Below are 13,697 nucleotides of genomic sequence, written 5' to 3' on the forward strand. Positions count from 1 at the left end.
TCCAGATTTTAATGAGTATAATTTCATTATGGTTAGGGTTATTGCTTCATTCCATTCAATTTCAAAAAAATAACTTCTATGAATTTTCTTTTTTCTCATTTAATTTAATTTAATTTAATTTCAATTCATTTCATTTCTTTCCTCTCCTGTCTTTTCATTTCACTTAATTCCTTCTTTTCCCATCTCATTTCCTTTCATGAAATTAAGAATTTTCATGAAAAAATAAATGAAATTTTGAGATTTTCCCGAGTATCATTTCATAAAGGTTTGGGTCATTTCACTAAACTTCTATTAATTCCATTGCATTTATTTGCTTTCATTTCAGAATTTTTCTTTTTTTTTTTCTTTTTATTTCATTACATCCTACTTCCTTTCCTCTCTTTTTATTTAATTTCATTTATTAATTTCTCATTTCATTTCCTTTTATTAAAATCCTTTATTTGTATGAAAGGAAATATCTCAAGATTTCCATGAGTATAATTTCATTAAGTTTCTGTTCATTTCACTGCAGTTAATTCCTTCGATTTAATTGTTTTCACTTCATTCCAGAACTTTCTTTTTTCACATTAACATTTGAACAAGGTTGGGGCTGCAGCTGAGATGCTGAAGCTCCATGCATGGCCCTAATCTGAAAAATGTGGAGGCAGCATTGTGATCAAAAAAGGCAAATCTCCAAGCAAAGACAAGGTAAATAATTATCTTAATAATGAGCTTTATTTCAAAAAAATACAGTGGTCTGAGAAACAATTTCATATGATGTCATTCTAAATCCTAAAACTACATTACAACACTGTAAAGCTGACTGGCATTTAACTGTAATGGATCTGTAACACTAAGATGAATTTATTTGATGAAATATTAGAAGTGCCAGGACAATTAATGTAGTTACAATTGTCTCTACTCTCTTGCTAAGCCCCATAGTCCTCCCTGCTGACTTTTTCTCCGAAATAAATGTTAGCAATAGCAGAGCCTAATATCACCTTACAAAGCTGAAAGATCATATATCATCAGAAATGGGAATTCTTTTCCAATGAAAATAGAAAAAGATTTTCACATTCTCAAATGTCTTAGCTTTTGCCATGTGGAGTAAAACCAATTCTTTTTGAAAAATAAAGCATTATTTTATGGAAAACTTACGCTCCTTCAGAGCCTAGGAGCCATAAAAAGTTACTTTCTTTAAATCATTGCAACTCTTAAAAACAATAATGCTACTCGTATGTTTCCTTAACCAAATTTAATTAGTTTTCGTAAATATCAGAACAAAAGGAATAAGTCTTTCTAGCAAGCAAATATATGATAGGAGAACCCACAACTTCTTTCTCTCCACTGTAGATGAGAGCTGTCAATAAGAGTGGAAAAACATTCCAGAGGTAGAAAAATGTGTTGTGACAGAAGGAGTGAGTGGCACATGGGAATCCTGCAGACACAGTGTCAGTGCTTTTACAGTGCTGTGCCAGTATACTGCTGTCAGAAGCAGAAGGTGCCACTACACAAAAATAATAAAAGGTGCCAGATGTGTTCAAATTACAGATGAATTCTATGGAAACTTTTACCTTGAAAAAATAGAAAGCAAAGTTTGCAGATCTTGGGAAATAATTTGAAGGTCTTTTAAGCCTCTCTAACTCTGCTTTTTGTGCACATGAACATAATTAATGTTCCTCCTGTAAAAGAGGACTCTGTAAGAACATGGGCTTTTTCTGTATGTCTCCTAATCACTTCATTTATTCATAAGTCCTGCAGCCAGAAAGAGTCATTGCCAATCATCTTGTCTTATTCTGGCATGGTAGAGGCAGCTGGATTTCACTAATCAAGCCCACCACTTCCAGTAGAAAGATACCCAGCCTGGCTTTTCAAATGGCAGATGCCAAGGGATCCACAGGCCAGCCTTCTCCAGTTTCCCTGAAACCCTCAAGGTAAACCCAAGGGCTCTGGCCCCACAGAAGAAGGGAGTTTACCTTTGTGGAGTGGGTGGGAAGTATTCTCTCAGTGTACTGAAGGGAAGCTCCATTAATTAGGACAGGATTTCTTTAACTTATATGCAGAAGCCTAGAATGAAATCTTCAAAGTTGAATAAGAGTAAACTATGGAAAATTCAAAGAGAATCAAAACTCCTTTTCAAAATTTTCAATTTTGACAATATTCTGCAGATCACAGAAGTCACGTCAGCAAACCAAGTATTTTTTTCTGCTAGAGAATTTCAAATCACACAGCAATGCTAAATGACTAGAAAATAAGAATACTTTCCATGTCCTTTTCATGGCTCACTTCATTGTGAAACACATTTCAGCCATATTACAGAAAGTTCCCTGAGCAGATTATGAATCTGCCATATTTTAGGCCCAAGGAAGGGGAAAAAAGGTTAAGACATCTACAGCTAATCCCTCATATCAGAGAGAGTTTGATTGCTACACCAATAGGTATCAACTTACTTCAATAGCACCCTAATTCTATACTGTGGGAAAGGACGACCAAGACAGTCAAAGAGATTTCAAATGCATTCAAATTTGAAGGGAAAATTTTAAAAAATCAATTCTCTTTGTTTTATGGTGTAATGGATTTCTGCAGTACTTTGTGAAACACTTTAATTTAATCATGTAAATTCAGACCACACTTTAAAAAGATCTGCTAACTTTGTAACCATTCTGAAAGTTTAAACACTAATAGGAATTAACATCCTCCTGACAATAAGAGAACTGTGCTGCCAGCTACACATTAAAGCAAAACTGTTGTCCTCATGTGAACTAAGGCACCACAACTCCAGAGCAGTCAGCAGAGATCTCTGGATCTACTGTGGAAAAGAGGACAGAACCTGGTCCTGAATCATTTCATTGCTTTCTGCTCTGCATGTGCAGAAATCATAGAGGAGCCTTTATCTGATTTTAATTGAACACTTGAAAAAGAGGCAAGTCTGTTCTAAGATACTGCTTACATTTGTAAGGGAAAAGAATAATAGAAAGAAAACGATCTTATGGAAAGACAAGTGAAGTTATATAGAAATCCACATTATCACTATTAAATGAAAGTAATATTTAAAACTTCTTGAGACACAAAGCTGCATAAATACTGGAGCAGGGTGAAAGGCATTCCACTACAACAAAGGAGTTACAGAGATTTCAGAAAACAACTGCACCGTTGTGAAAGTTCATATCTAAACTTGCTATCTTAATACTGTGATGGACTGATCCATCACAAATATACAGGAAGTATTGGGAGGACAAAAAAGGAATCCATTACAAACATAATTTTTTTCAAAAAAGAGGAATAATCTCTGCTGTGACATAATCTGCTAACTTTTAGTTTTTGGTACCTTTAAATCAGAATGAGAAGCTAATGCAATCCAGCAAGAAACTCAGATAACAACCTTCCAGCAACTCACTACCAAAATTGGGAAGAAAAAAAAAAGCAAAGTTAAACTGAAACACTGACAAAACTCAGTTCCCAGTAATATGAAAAAAGAAAGCCAAAGTGATCTTCCAGATGGAGATTATTTGGATTTACAGCAGTGAACTGTGTAAAACTAAAGAAATTGTAATAAAGAATGAAAATCAATCTGACTGTTAAAAAGAAGGGATCAGAAACCGTGCCACTGAGAGATGGGTGTGTTAGTCAGCAATGTGAAATGGGATATCTTTGCAATACATTGGCTCCAGAGCTGACAATCCTGCAACATGTCAATTCTTTTGAAAGCAAAAGCAGCAACTCCTATTAAATAGCAGATAATCTGTAGTGAGTTATGAAAACGACTTGCCTATGCACTGTAACTTTACAACAGGGAACAGAGAAGGGGTGAAATAACTCTCTCCATCCCTCCTTTGCTCCACAGGCTGGCTTTGCAGTACTGGCTCTGGAAGTCTCTTGCTCTAGCAGCAGAGGCAGATAGAGGACCCCATGGCTCAGGGAGATGGATGCTGCAGCACCTTTGCATCTGAGTCCTGAGCCATGTGACAGGATCCAGTGTGCATTCACCAATTTCCTCTGCACTGTTAAAAAGTTAATAAATAAGAAGATATCTGGGGGTGGACAGTTTGAAATGGGCTCCCTGCTGCCATCACAAGATGTCAAGGTCTCAGTGTAGATCAGACAGCCTCCCTCCCACTGAGAGAGCAGCAGCAGCTGGGAAGAGGATCCCAGGCCCTCACCTGCCATACTCAAGGGCATCAAGGTATCTGAATCTTTCTTAAGGCTGGAAGAGTAAATTATAAATGTATTTTCTTTCAGTGTGATATTAGGCTACAGGTGACATTGACACTTACAGGCTCAGTTTTCAGATTGCTCTCACTTTTATTTGGCATCTTTATCAGAGACCACCTCCACCTCACACAGCTCTAGCTGAATTCTCCACTGCACTCACTGACAGCCCTTGGCAATATTAAATATTTAACCAGGGGTGTGGTTAAACCTTTCCCAGCTAAGGACTTCTGATCACCTTTGGCGGGTCACAACTTGACATACATTTTTACATTATCCAATAGTAACCAGAAAAATAAATAAAACGTGTTGGCAAGCAGCTTGAAATAAAATCACAAGTCACATTGAGGCTTGACTCCTATCTCACCTTCCCTTGTTGTTTCTTGCTGTGTTCCTCAGCATTCTAAAATCTTATTCTTCCTTGAAGCATCCATTTAAGGCTGAGAGTTTTTAAGGGAGTAGAAGCCATAGCCCTCAAATGCCTTCTTTTCTCCCAGTCTAGAGTTGCATTTCCAGAGCTGGGAGGGGCCTTGTCCTTCTGGACACAACCCACAATCCTGAACTCCAAAATTTGGCTTCTGCTATTTCTGCATCAGCCTCCATTTGCTGGCCCATTGCTGTTGTTTGTTGCTTCTCTTTTAGTTCATTCACCCACTTTTCACTCTTCCTGTGCATCCTGGTTTTTACTCCCACCTTCCTCTCTCCAGCTTTCTTCCTACGCTGTTGCTCCTTCCTTTTTTCACCTTTGTAAAACTCCATGTCTTGCTGCATCAACTTCTAACACCCAACACCAATATCTTCTGGAACAGTGTTTTGACCTCTCCCTTCATGCTCATGTGCACACACCCATTTATGTGACTCTTATTTATGAAATACATGCTTAATATAGCAGCAGATAGTTATCTTCCTTCATCAGGTTGAGTGGAGAGATCATTTATTCACACAGGTCTCCAGAAAGGACTTGTATTGGAGCAGTGGTTGGTGCCCATGGTTGGTACATGCTAGGTACCATGTTCAGGGTCATCCATGAAAGAAAGGACAAATTAGACCAGTTCTGTCCCACAGGTAAAAGCAGCAAAGGTTAATAAAAAAAAAAAAAAAAAAGAAGAAACCAAGCAACTCACCAACAAAACAAACCATGCACAAGAAAGCCATCAAGAAAAAGTCCTTCAGACAGAAATCATGGTTAAAGGTTTAGCAGTCAGAACAGTATCAGAGAAGAAAACTTTATAGGACAAATATCACATCATATGCAGGAAAAATGTGAAGCCAGATGTCACTGAATCTTCAGAAATCAGGTGTTGGCTCCCCTGTACAACTCCTAGGGGAAGTACTTGTATTTAAAGCCTTCTATATCTGTATTGTTTCTTAAGTTATACTTATTGTTTGACAGTGGAAAAGTGATCTACACCTGTTATATCTAAATCTCTTACCCTGTTTGAAGTATACCAGAGCAGAACATCTATCTGACACTTTAAATTAATGAGACAGTTGTGTACTGTCTTTAGCTGTGCCACTGTCAATCAGCTTAATTTTGTTTAATTCACAAAATGTGTGAAATGTTTTCTAGATAAAATGGGAGTGTAATCCTGACCTTTAAAAAGGGTAAAATTTAGACAGTTCATTCTCACTCTTGGCATATTTTACTGCTAAGACATATTTAGCACAGTCTTAAAATTGAAACTCTTAATCAGAGCTAACATAGAATGGAAAGTAAAAGTCAGTAAGAATGTCCCTAAATTAAACTGTATCAGTCTTTCCCACAGTTCCTGTAATATGTTCCAAATGGATGGCAGTCAGATGGTAATTATAAATCACTGCTTTCAGTTTTCTAACTTGAGCATGATCCAAGATAGACAGTGGAGACCTCTGAAATAGCTTATACTGTCACCTCAAAGACTTCAGGAAGATGTTAGGTTTGCTGTCATTCTATAGGACTTACATGGCAAAATCTGAAAAGTGTCTTCTCACATCAGGTTTTTTTCTCCCCTTTGCAATTTGAGAAGGTGTTGGGCAGCAGCAGAGACTCTGGAATAATCTTCTCTGAACTCAGGAAGATGGTACTATACTGTGTCATTCTCAAGTCACATTTCAGGAACAGCACTAGAAAGTCTTTTTAAAAATGAAAGTTATTGGCATTCATGATGGGGAGCAGGGGGCATCCTGCTGAGTGGATTTTAGACAATTTTTTGGATCAAATTCTATCTGTCACCAACTTGCAGAAATATATTAATAGTGCCCAAAGGATCAAGTATTGCACTCTTGATCCATGAAAAATATAGACTGGGTAAGTTTCCTACTTGCAGTTTCCTCTTCCACAGTTTGCAGGATCTTGTGAAATGTTCCAGCAAATCTGGGCTGGAGTAATACTAGAACAGCTGTAGAAAGTGTTGGATACACAAAAACAGAGCAATGGACAGTAGAGGCTCTTCCAAAAGGAGGCTTGAGAACACAAATAAATAGATTTCAAACCAAGGTTCTGAACCTGGTGAAATTTGTGCAGGGGCTTAACATTTTACTTAGTGACTAACTCTATTTAAATCAATGAGGCTCTTCACAGCATGTAAAACTTGACACATACACAAGGCTTTGCAGGATGAGGGCCAAATTTTTTTTTAAGAGTGTGACTTGCTTGGAGACATTCCAGAGGAAAAAAAACCATGTGGAGCTCTCTATAAAATTGTTGGCACCATTCTGCTTATTAAATAGACGTGAATTCACTCAAACAAAATAAGGTCTAGACATTTATATCAAGTATGTGGAAGTTTGTGCCTATTCGTAAGTTTTTTTAAAAAGTGATAATGCTTCTAGATATGTGCATTGGGTTAAATTCTTGTAAATATTCATTTAGAGTTTTATCCCTCTCTTACCTATTTTAGTATCTTACCTGTAGTTCTCCTATCAGGCTAAGTTTGCTCAGTAAATTGCTGTAAGTTTCAAGCTGACAGCATGGAAAATAATTTCTATTATTTATTTTATTATCTTAGATGTGGCAAAACGTAAAACTTCCTTTCCTACCTCAAGTTCATTCCATGCTGAGACAAGAATTTATTGTTCAATTTGCAGCGTGTGTATTGAAGAGCAATATATTCATTTCAGGAACAGAGTCTAATTTTAGAGCCATATTGAAGGTGTGAAGAAAAGGCGGATGCTGGGAGTGTCACTAGGACTTTTCAAGAGCAAGCCCAATATAGTTCTTGAACTATATAATGATTGTGAGATGAAAGAAATTACAGAACAGACTTTACTGATTTAACTGGAACCTGTTACATACCTGAAATTATTTAGCCCCTAGTTGCTATCATGGGCATGGCCTCAAACTATTCAGATAAATGTGTCAACATTACAGCTCTTCAAGAAAACAGAAATAGTCATTTGGCCCCCTGGCTGCTGGACTGCTGGTGGGTAGCTGCTGCCAGCACTTTAAAAAAGAGGCCTGGGGAGACACGTGGAACATCTGGCAACAGCAGCTACTTTTTTTAATCACATAGGCCACAGGTCACATTGTACCACAGCTCACAAAATCACTGTCACATTTAGCAAAGCACATTTACTTGACCTCAAGGTGTCTTGAGGTCAGATTCAAAAACTTCTGCAGATGTAGACAGGAACCCATCAGGATATTCACAAGCCCCCAAGTGCTTGCTTCAAATTGGTTTCTCCACTAAGACTGCCTTTGTAGGAATAGCTTAAAAACAGTTCAAAAATATGGCATTAGGTGTCTTAAGGCACAGTGCTTCAGGCTGCAGACAGCCAGATGCTGCCTTTTGGGTAGCTGGCTTCCAACTACAGTTAAGGCAGCTTCCCATATCCATACCAAAATCCTCTAGTCCTCTCAGTCTTGGAATGCAGGAGACCTGGATGGGTTAAATAGGGAGAATTGCTGCATGAACCAGGTACATTTTAGTGAACAGAATTGCACAGAATGTCTTGGAAGTCTTCTTCATCTCCTAGGGTGTGAGAATCCATGTGAGTTTTTCAACAGATATAGCACCACATATATACAGGGAAAAGAATCGTTTCTTCACCAACTAGGCTGGGCTTGATGCTTCAAAGTCATCTTTGCAACAAGGATTCCTTCCCTTCTATAGGCATACTTTCCAGAGCAATTTCTGCATTCCTATTTTTAAAAGTTGCACATTTTGAAGATATGGGAACACATGCTCTTTGCAAGATAATCTCCAGCTCCTTCCCCACTCCATACTGTCACACTGCTCAAAGCCAATTTTAATGCATTGCTGCAAAGTCTGTTATAGAAATGTATATAATCTATATGATGATTTGCCTGAGAAAAAATGGGGAATGTTGCCTAGAAAGGTAATTGCATTTTCAAGGTTTCAGTGTGTTTAGAGGTAGAAGTATTGAATCCAGAGCAATGTCCTTGGAAACTATACAGCAAATACAAGGATTATCAGAGTAGCACTAGATGGCACTACAGTAATTTTCACTCAAAAAGCATAAGCCAAGCCCAGGGAATGATGGACTCAGGTCCAGCTCTGAATGGGAAGCTCAGATTTACCATCTAAATTTTACTTGTGTGGCCTGAGGAGATTCTGAGGAATATGAGGTGTAGCAGTCTTTCCAAGGATTAAAATATAGATCCTTCAGTTGGTTGGTAAGAGATATAATATGGATGATGAAGAGTGGAAAGCTACCTGAAAGTTTTAATTTCACAAAGTGAGACCACAAGGTACCTGTTATGTCCTACTGAATCCAAGCTAAGCATATCCAGATTCAGTGCATCAAAAATCATCTCACTCAAAAGCACACCAGAAGTGTTAAGTGTTGTTTGGGCAATTAGACAGTTCATTGTCTGTCTGCAAGTACAAACTGCCTGTATATAATTGCAGTTTGTGCTTAAAAGTGAAAATTTGACTTCCTGGACCAAAATCATCTGGATTTTGGAACTAACCTCATAACTTACATTTCCTGTCACACAAAGTTAAATGCTGGCTAGTGCCAATTTCTTTTAATGTTTCCCAGAGGTGATAGCTAACATCAAAGCTTAATACATATCTTGTTCTTATAACAGCCAATAGAGCTTGTTATCTCTAAACACACTGATTTGAGAGTTTACTTTTAGAATTTTGCAGCAGTACAGTCTTTGCACAGGAACAACCGAGTGATCCTGTAGCTTACATTATCAAATACATACAGGGGAAAATAGAGTCTGTGAAGAAAATCATGCTCATTCTTGTAGACTGAACCACTTTAAATTCATGTGTTTGTGGCATTGAAAAAAACCACAGTCTATCTCAGATTTGAATTCTAAAATATTATAGAACTAGATTTATAAATCTTGAAATTCTTTTAAAAGAAATATCCAAGTGCAGAATATTCACTGTGACAGCACTACAAGTTACAATATAATTATTTTTCTATTATGCATTTCTGTGAGTTACATTTTGCCTTCTGTTATGCTCCAGGTTCAAATCCTCAAGGGTAATTATTATCTATTTCACTGGAATCAGTGGGAGTTAGATATTTCAAAGATAGGAGACTCTGACATTTTAATTTTAAGGCAAGTTCAACATGAATGTTTGAGTTTCTTCAAGTAAATCTTGTTCTAGTCATACAGCTACATATACTTAGGGATATTGCCAGCTGAAAGTCCATCTACTTGCCAGTCACAGACAAAAAAAATCTACTAGTACATTCCTTTACAACAAGAATGGTCTTTATCAATGGATATAACCTGACTGGAGACAATACAATCACTTAGGTAAATAAGCACTGGAGCCAGTAATATTTGGCCATAAACTCTGCTCCTGCCCATCCACTGTGTGCAGGTTAACTCAATGGGCTTTCATCCCAAAAACAGTGAAGAGGGTTAAGAGCATAAAAATCTAGCATTGCACCCTTGCTTCAAACTGCCAACATTTAAATAGCATCGTTTAGTAATAAATGAGACGCCCCTTGTGCTGGGATTGAACTGTTTGCCCATGCAAGGCTAAACCTATGGTAAAGATGAGAGACATATCATGTCCAAAAGCACTTTAAACTCTTTCAGTCATGAGCCACTGCTCTTTGAAACAATTCCTGTGTGGTTCTGAGCACATCCTGAGAAAATGTTCTGGTTGTCCTACTTCTTCTAATGTGTTCTCTAATAAGGGCTCCTTTTAATCTGTGCTTTAAATCTCCTTTAATCTGGTCATGGTTTCACACTTTGAGATGTTCCCCTGAGGCCTCCTCTCACCTCAGAAGAGGCTTGAAAACAACCATAACTTGCTGCTTGCTTTCTCAGACATGTCTGTGACTACATTTCTGGAATATCCGTTGGTCCTGATAGACATTGCAGACTCCATCCTAGATGCAAAAATGGTCTGTGTAGCTGGCAACGAAGCATGGCACTATCAGAATTACTTGGTGAAGGTCTTGGTGTGTTGTTCCCATTTTGCAACCTGAGTGACTTAACTGAAGTCAATCCCAACAACACATTTGAAGTCCAAAATGGCATCCGGAAAAGATCCCAAATAATGTGGTATGACTGTGGGAAACAACAACAGTGCCCCAAAGCTCACTGTTTTCTTTCTCACCCCACCAGAACAGGGTGAAACGGAGGTTAAAGAGCAAGGCCAGCCCCAGTGGAGGTGTATCACTGTCCAGCTGTGCAGGCTTGGGAAGAGGACTGTGCTTGACAGATGTGCTCAGTGCATTGCTAATGACATTGGGTCTGTGTGGGTGTGGGTGGGTGAGGCAGGAGATCCAGGAGTTGTCTAACCTGGCTCTATTACCAGGTAACTCACCTATACTAAACCTGTGCTCTCTTAGTGTCAATGGCTAATAAATATATTCTGTTCTAACCTAGGAGACAAAGCTTAGAAAACTAATTTAGAAGGTTATTAGCTACTATTTGTTTAGCTGAACATGTGAGAGAAGTTTCTCCTCATTTAAAAAATAAGTCAAACAATTGTGAAATATTTTTAAAATATAGCACATTTAAGACAATCTAATTCTCTTCTAGGTTTAAAATTCACATCTAAAACTTTCCTGACTTCTTCAGTTTGTCTGTTGTCCTGAATTTTGTCCATCTTCATTTCCAGCCTAGCCTGTTTCACTCCTCAGACAGCCTGGGCTCCCTGGGGATCACCGTAGTGCTGCTGGCCTTATTGAGGTTCTTGGGAGTGTTTAGCTGCCTTCAGGAATCACATTAGTAGCCACTAACACCAACCATAACTGATTATCATCAGATTTTTCTGAAAGTAAAATATCTAAATCCTGGATCCTATACAACTGATCAGTGCTTTGAAAACATGGAACAAGTTCAAAACTTCTTTGCTGCATGTGTGGAAATCTCCAAGTGGAGTGAAACCACCAACCAGAATGTCTCCCAAAGAACCTTGTGATACAGAAGAATACAGCCTGCACAGATATTCTTGAGGACTGTCCAGCTGCTTTAATTTATACTCAAATTATGCTGACAATCAATTGACCTGGAGAACAAAGAGATTTTTTAAAGCAATTGTGTAGGTTTTTCAGTAAAAAAAACCTTGGTTGGTGTAATGCAACCCTGTTTATGCTGGTGTCAGGTGTCACACACACATTTTGCTTCATCTCTCCCTAACTAATGGTGATTTCTGCAGATTAAAAGTGCTCTTATAAGTGCTGAAAACCAGTCTTCCATGTTGAATGATGGAAGGCATTGTCTACCAATCCTACAATACAGTGACTGTCAGAGGGACAAAGCACTGAAAATATAACCCTGGCATGCATCTGGGTGGCATTAACTAGGCTTCAGCCCAACCTCTTCCTACTCTTGCTGTGGCCTGAAAAATTGTGTAAATGTATTGCTGCTGAAGAAAGGAAGGAAAATGAAACAAGTCCAGAGAACAGAACCACCAGCTCACATTAGTATTCTGCCCTGGTGAAATAAACCAGATCCTTCAGACTAGATAGGCACAAATTAAGGTCTCCTTGGGAATATAGCTGCTTGAATAGGAATGGCTCTAATCTCAGCAGTGCCACAAATCCCCTTTGAGAAAGGAATTTTGAGACTTTTAAAATTTTTTACTGTTCCTTGTTTTCTGTGAAACAGCACTGTGCCTCAAGCCACTCTAATAACATTCCTGGCTTGCTCTGCTGTAACAATATGTAAAAACTCATCCAGTCGGATGATTTGGAGTTTAATATCAAATTGCTCTGGAGAACATTCATGGTTGGAAGTGCATAATAATATGTTTTATTATTGCTGTAAAAAAAAAAATAAAAAAGCTAGAAGAGAAGTGGTTTACTTTCATCCATTGAGGAGCTCTGCTTTGGTATTACATTCTGTGCAATAATAATTAATGATTCCACAACCAGCACTAAAAAAAAAGTTCCCTGGCTGAAATTTTCTGAAGTAACTAATGATTAGAGGTTTCTTTGCTTTTATGTATTCAGTTTAAAATACCTTGAAGAGAGACCTGGTTTTCAGAAAATGCTAAGCACTGATTATCTGCAAATGGTCAAGCTTCCTCTCAAAACCTTCAGACCCTGTCATTTTAAGACGATGGTAGATACTGTTTGCTGGTGGCAAAAGTATGCCAATTCATAAATTAGTAACAGCACCTGATTGGATCACAAATAAATCCATTTCAAAGGAAAATATTTTAAAATTATACCTTCCTTGCACCTGCAAGAACAGACTCCTTGACTCTTGGGATGACTGGAAGTTACTTAATGAACAAACAAATAAGCAAAAGAGGGTAGGCTAGGGACCGGTTCTAGCAGTTAGTTGCTTTGTATTACTCAGTAAAAGAAAGATCAAGAATGCATACTACAGTCTGGGGTGGTGCTTGGACATGCCAGAGCACTTTTGAATGTCACTGCATGTGTTGTACCTGCCTGAAGCTGTCCTGGAGCCTGGCTGTCCTTTTTCTGGCAGAAGGAGTCACTATTAACACCTATGCAAAGTGGGGAACCTGCAACCACGTCAGAAAGTTGATGTTTCAGCCTTGATGTCAATGCTTATTCAAAATACAGAACAATGGAGAAAGGAACATCATACATGTTCTTATTTCATCCACCCAAATGACTCAGCTTCCAAAAAAATCAGAAAGGCTTCTAGGTCTTTTCCCCAACTCAGTGGAGCAGGCAGAGGAAAGCAAAGGACTGAAGGAGAAAGCAAGTAACCAACTCCTTCTGAGCTCTTCCTCTACCACAGTGATTACTGGGGTATCCTTATTTCATGCCCCTCTATTTCTAGTCATGTTCAGTTAGCCCAGATTAAAAATACTTGGATCTGTATCATCCAGCTTGGTCCAGCCACTTTACCAGCCTTGCCTTTTCTTTAAAGGGCAGTCCTTGGCAAGGGCAGGTATGCTGGATGTTCAGGTCAACATTTCAAAAATTTATTTTTCTTCCGATACCTGATGTTCTTGCATTTTGAAGTGCAAATTTGCCTTCTATTTATTTAGGCAAGATAGAACTTCTGGTCCTGTAAAATTAACGTGAGCCTGCTTGTGAACAAGCAGATCATGATTTTACATGCAAGCAAAGCACCCAGAGGTCAGCAAAGGCAAAGCAGGGCA

The 13,697-nt window shown here is 38.3% G+C and overlaps 1 long non-coding RNA gene across 1 annotated transcript; it reads left to right on the plus strand.

The window, feature by feature from the left end:
* Positions 1 to 729: 729 nt before the first annotated feature.
* LOC148224249 (uncharacterized) lies at positions 730 to 12,138 on the plus strand. The gene is made up of 2 exons (XR_015802241.1): positions 730 to 4,162; positions 11,153 to 12,138. It is a non-coding gene; the product is annotated as an uncharacterized LOC148224249 (long non-coding RNA).
* Positions 12,139 to 13,697: the final 1,559 nt, after the last annotated feature.

Source organism: Sturnus vulgaris, chromosome 3 (assembly GCF_052056855.1).
Source record: "Sturnus vulgaris isolate bStuVul1 chromosome 3, bStuVul1.hap1, whole genome shotgun sequence".
NCBI classification, from domain to species: domain Eukaryota; kingdom Metazoa; phylum Chordata; class Aves; order Passeriformes; family Sturnidae; genus Sturnus; species Sturnus vulgaris.